The sequence below is a fragment of the Fukomys damarensis genome, unplaced genomic scaffold (genome assembly GCF_012274545.1).
Source record: "Fukomys damarensis isolate Sample0158 unplaced genomic scaffold, DMR_v1.0_HiC HiC_scaffold_18, whole genome shotgun sequence".
NCBI classification, from domain to species: Eukaryota; Metazoa; Chordata; class Mammalia; order Rodentia; family Bathyergidae; genus Fukomys; species Fukomys damarensis.
This window is the reverse complement of record NW_022900930.1, coordinates 22,121,031-22,127,169: the sequence shown is the minus strand read 5'-3', so window position 1 is coordinate 22,127,169 and position 6,139 is coordinate 22,121,031. Positions and strand designations below refer to the sequence as shown.

At 37.2% G+C, this 6,139-nt stretch overlaps 1 non-coding gene across 1 annotated transcript; it reads left to right on the top strand.

The window, feature by feature from the left end:
- Positions 1 to 3,902: 3,902 nt before the first annotated feature.
- On the top strand, positions 3,903 to 4,009 carry LOC117286817. Its single transcript, XR_004517917.1, has one exon. It is a non-coding gene; the product is annotated as a U6 spliceosomal RNA (small nuclear RNA).
- The last annotated feature ends 2,130 nt before the right edge of the window (positions 4,010 to 6,139 follow it).

The window sequence follows — 6,139 nt, the reverse complement described above, 5'->3', positions numbered from 1 at the left end:
AGCTGTCTTATGGTCTTTGACAAGCAAGAAATTTTTCACACACTTCTTCCAGTTGTTTTTGATGTTTTCTTTCCAGCTGTATACATATCCTATTCACTTGTTGATGCTACAAACAAACATCTCTGCTAGGTCACTGCTGTTATTCAAGTGTTGGAATTTCTGGAAACCTGCCTCCTACTTTTCTCCTACCTTGGACTCTACACTACTACCGAAGTTAAGTAGAAAATAAATATCTGGTAAAGCCCAGTTGAGGACTTTTGTTTGCCGCTCAAAAACATCTCTGTAGCTTTCAGAATGAAGGCCATATTATTTGACAAAACACATAAAGTCCATGCCTCAGCAGCAGGCTACTTTACAGCTTTATCCCCTGTCACTGTACCCCACAAGGCCTGCATCTCTCCCTTACCAAACTGGCTGCCTTCCTTTTTGCAAAACAGTACAGCCAGAGCTATTCTCTTTATTCGTTGTTTCATCCTTAGCATGGCACTCAGTACTTGTGAATTAATTATTACTTGCTCTTTTCATCAGGTTCTTGTAAAATATTTTACATATTATCAGAGCATTTCTTATATTTTAATAACTTTAATATAAATGTAACTGATATTTATTTTGCAGCAGTCAAAAAATATAGGAAAGCTGACAGATGAAAATAAGACATCTGAAGCTGGGCGTGGTGGCGCACACCTATAATCCCAGCACTCAGGACGCTGAGGCAGGAGGATCACTGTGAGTTCAAGACCAGCCTGGGCTATATAGTGAGTTCCAGGTCAGTCTCAACTGCATAGTGAAACCCTGTCTCAAAAACCAAAAAATAAAAATAAATTTAAAAAAATAATAATAATAATAAAATAAAAGACATCTGGAAACTCACCTCTCGATCTTGGTATGTATTCCTACTAGTCAGTTTTCTAAAGGACTATTTCCAATTGTCATATACTCAGTCTCAGTGTCATTTAATAATGCTGATTGTGCTTCTCATTCCCTGCAATGCTTATGTGACATCCTTCTGTCCTATTCTGTTTCTTGGCTGGCTTCTCTTCTGCTGCCAGCCCCCTAAATTATGGTGTTGCCAAGCATTCTCTCTTCCACCCTCTTATTTTCTCATTCTACGTATTTTCTCTTTGGATGCTCTCATCCACACCCAAAGCTTCAAATATCATTACAGATGGCCCCAACTTAGGCTCATTTATTTAGAATCTTCCAACTATATGATGGTGCAAAAGCAATTTGCATTGAGTACAAACCATACTTAAAATTGTGAACATTGATCTTTTCCCAGCAATACGCAGCAGGACACTGTGATGTCATGGTGGTGGACAGTGGCAGTGAGCCAGAGTTCGTAGCGACACACATGATCACAAGGGGAAACAGCCAATACCCTACAGGTTACCTAAGGTTGCTAAGCTAGGATATTCTATAGGTTCATCAAATGCATTTTTGTCATGCAATATTTTCAACTTACTATGGACTTACCAAGATGTAACCCCATCATAAGCGGAGGAACATGGTTATTTGATGATCTGTAACTTCTGGGTTCTGACACAGTACTTCCTAGGGATTCCTCAGGTGCCAAAAATTTATGCATTTCTAAAACTCAACTCATAACGTCTTTTCCTCACAACCTAATATTTGTCACTTCAGTGATTAGCCAGGCATTGATTACACTGAGAGGTGTCACAGACTCCCCCTTTTCCTGAGCCCCTCTCTGGGGAGGCAAGGGTATTGCTTCCAATTTTTTGGGCCCCCTAAACTCATGAAATGAATGGATTTCATTCTTTTCTAATGCCTTTAATGACATATCACTGAAGATCAAAGATGTAAATATGACCTCAAACATCCACATGGTATTGATATATACAGTCAGGAAATTACTGCTTAGCTCTTTGATGAGATGTACACAGCCATAAATCTCTGTGGAAACTGGATCGATAGAGCAAAATAGAACCTTTTTGGAAGCCTACAGAAAAGGTACCATTTGTCCTTTAAAGGTGTCTGACCAAACACCTTAGTCTAATACAAAGCTTATCTGAGCAGTCTTGTATAGGGAAACCAGAAATGACAGGTGATACTCTTCATCTACCTATGGAATGGAACATTCTGATATCTACCTTGAAACTTTAGGACTAATTTCTTTTCAGGGGTGATGAGTGAGAACAGTGACTATTTCAACAGGACAGTCCTAAATTTCTCCACGAGTGGACCTTAACTGAGAAAAAAATTTAAAGATACACTTTTTATTTTTCTAATAAATGCATTAATAAAATAATTATTCAAGTAGCAAACATTTGCTGAGAACCCAGGAGGCCTTCTCAATCTGGATGTACAGAATAAAAAACATTGCCCTCCAAGAAGTTCTTGCAGTATGATTTGTTGATGTGTTGCTTTCTATTGTAGCAGCCCAGTGGCATGGACACCATCTTTACTTATCATCACAGCCTTTAGAATGCTTAATATGATGGTGTACTACAGTGGAAGTATTTATAGCTGCAGTTAAATCTGGAGACCCTCAGTCTGTCAGTCTATCAGTCAGTTTCCTCCGCAGCATCGCTGGTACCTCTTCTGCCTTGGCCACTAGATCTCTCCTCTTTCAGGGGACTGTGAAATCGTGAAAAATGAGGATTCCACACTTTTGAGAGCAGTCAACCAATAAAAAGCCATGGATAATAGTCCTGCACTGCAAAAGAACATTTTTGTAAAGTCCAAACCAAATCAAAAGGGAGCCAAGTTAAATTCTAGGTGAGGCAGTGGAACTGTGACAAATTTGAAAAAGCTTTTAGTCAAAGTTCAAGGAACGCTAGCACCAAGGTGGACATATTCTTGAGGATGTTTGACTCTTACATCATACAATGATTCCTTCCATTTTACTGGAAGTTCTGAAATGAAGTTTCATTTTGTTGCAATTATTCTTTGAAGATCATGAGTTTAAATTGAGTAACATATTGCCCAATCTACAATAATAAATATCCATTTTGTCGGTTCAAATGAGAAGCCTCTGTGTCAGTTTCCTAGTATACTGTAACAAAGTACCACAGACTTAGTTGCTTAAATGACAGGAATTTATTGTCCAAGCTATGGAATCTAGAAGTCAGAAATCAAGGTGTCCATGGACTGGGCTCTTGAAGGCTGTGGTAGAGAAGCATGTGTTTCATGCCTCCTGGCTTGTAGTGGTTTGCCAGGGAATTCTCTTGGCTTGGACACACATCATCCAGTCTCTTGCCTTGATGTTTACAGGGTGCTGACCTGTATGTGTGTATCCAGATTTCCTCCCCTTTTTAAGGACGCTAGCAGCACTGGTTACCTTGGCTTAGGAGCCCACCCTGCTCCAGCATGCTGTTCTCTTAATCAGTGACATCTATAATGACCATTTTTTTCAAATAAACTCACACTCTAAAGTACTGGAGGTTAAGATTTGATGAATGTGTGCAGAGGAATACAATTCAGCCCATAGTGGGGCCCAGCTTTGCAGTAAGTGCCCAACCAAAGCAAAGTGGGGACAGATGTCCTGAGAGGCAAAAGGGCCTGGCGCGCTCTAAGGACTGACAGAGCGGGAATGGGACTCTGGAGCGGAGTGTGGGGTGAGGACTGGAATGCAGAATCTAGATTGAGGAGTTGGGGTTTTATTCTACAAGCAGTGGGAGGACTCTAAAGAGACGATTTCTTAGAGGAATTTGCCACTGTTCTTTTAATGAGATAGCTACAGTCCTATTGCAGTTGAATTTACTGACAACAGAGTGTTATTTATATGTAGTCTCTCTATTCTATTTTTTTTATTCCTGAGCTAAAATGTTTGCTCACCTTTAACTTTTGGTCTGATTTTTCATCTCCACAAATAAATGACTTTAATTTAATTAATGGCTTCCCCTTCTGAATAAAAATCACCTTTCCATTAAGAAGGAGATACAGTGCTCACTTTGGCAGCACATATGCTAAAATTGGAACAATACAGAGAAGATTATCATGGCCCCTGTGGAAAGATAACACACAAATTCATGAAGCTGTCCATATGTGCAAAACCTGGGATCCTTCCCAGATGAGAATCCATAAGCAATTCATTGACTTGCACGATGAGATTGTTAAGCATTTTACTCCCATCAGTACTGAGCCAGGAATGAAAGTAGAAGTAACCAGTGCAGATGCCAAAGGTAAGTTTTTCAATAAATTGATTATCAGTTATTTTAAAAAGATGTATTCAACCTCTGGTTCCAGGCACGTACTATCTTCCTCAGACTGTTTGGTGTGAACAGTGATGTGTCACCATTTGTAGCACCACAAAATCAACATCCATTCCAAAGCTGTAATTGCTTCAAATGCATTTTATTTTACAGGGCTGGGGGTTGAACCCAGGGCCTTCAACATGCTAGGCAAGTGCTCTAGTGCTGAGGGCCCTTGCCTTTTTTATTTTTTCAATAAAACACTCCTTACATGATAGATTCTGCCAAATTGATTTTTCATGCAAACTAGCATAAATAAAACTTCATAGCTTTCTCTGAATGCTTTGTAATAAAAGTAATACTAGTTTTAACAGTTCATCACATATTTTTTCAGCCTCAAACTGGGTCCTAGCTCTAAGGCTGCACTCCTTTCAAACCAAAAAAAAAAAAAAAAAAAAAAAAACCCCAGTTTTTTCCGTTTTTTTTTGAAGGGTCGTTTTCCATGTTGAAGTGGAATGCCGTATGAGAAAAAAGATTCTAATGCTTTAAAAAAATCAAAGCCAAAAATACTGTTGGTCTTATTTCATTTTTAGATCATTAGAGATAAATAAGGAGAACAACCAGCCATGCTTTGATACAACATACAACCCAAGGAAGGAAGTGGGTAGGCCCAGCAACAGGCTGTGCAAGCCCTATAGTTCAGCAAGTTCACACTGGGTGAGCCAGGAAGGGTCCATCATAAATGGAGTTGTGCTCAAATTGTCTCTGTTTTTCTTTGTTTCACCTCCTATCTTGACAAAAACGCTTCACCTTTCTAACAGCATAGAACCAGCAGAATTGTGACCATGTTTCACAGCATATGTGGTTGATGTCATGCTTTTATGACACTTTATGACAAACCTTTTTTTCCTGATTGAGAAATTAGAAGAACATCATCTCTAACCCTTTCATCTCTCACAATGCTTCTGTTTAACTGGCCACATATATACTTTTGTTGTTTGTGGGTATTTTTGTTTATTATGAATTTAAGTGTGATAGGAATATTTATTTTATTGGTGTATAGGATAAGACCACAAAGATGATCATACATAAAATTAAAGAGAACTACATCAGAACATGAATAGTGATTGCCTTTAATGAGACTATGAGTAGCTTTTGTTTTTGTCTATCAAAAAATTACCACTTTAGAGAATGGATTTTATTTTTGTCATAAAATTTTAGATAACTTTTATAAGTGATTTTAGAAATTTACTCTCATACTCTTATGATTTTTATATATAAATTACTTTTAACTTTTAGCTGTTTATTTCCATAGTGCTTCAAAAAAGAAAGCACTGAAGTTTACATCCAAGATATCTTAAAGTATAATATGTTGAGAATTTTAAAATTTATTTACCTTCAAGTGACATAGAAGATCCCCTATAAATGCTATGCTCTTTCTCCTAGATTTTTATCAAAATATTTACAAAAGAATTTATTTTTGTTTTAGTAGTTCAAATATTTTCTCTTCAGAGGAACATATAATGAACATGAACAAACTTTGGAATTTAGTGCTCCTGAAATATAAAAATAATGTATAAATAATTTTTAAATTTAAAAATTATTGAATTTTTAAATTTCTAATTGTAAATTTCATATAGCTTACATGCAAATTCTAAGCAGTAAGTTCAAATTCTTAGATCTCAAACATGAATGAGGACTCAAGAAAAATGAAGTTTTTGTTTAAATTAGTTCTTCTGGCTTTCTTTCTGGCACTTTCATATTTACTCATCATATTGTCTATTTTGCTTGCTTGACTTCCATATATAACCAGATTAGCAAAAGAGGAAAGAGAAGAACATCTCCTTTGGGCAATGAGGGAAATTCTCTCACACACACACAGAAATCCATGTGTGTGCACACAAAAGATAGATCCTCATTTGGAATGCAGCACATTTTTTTTCCTCACAGAAACAGGAAACACCAATATTATAAGTATGTAGTTTACC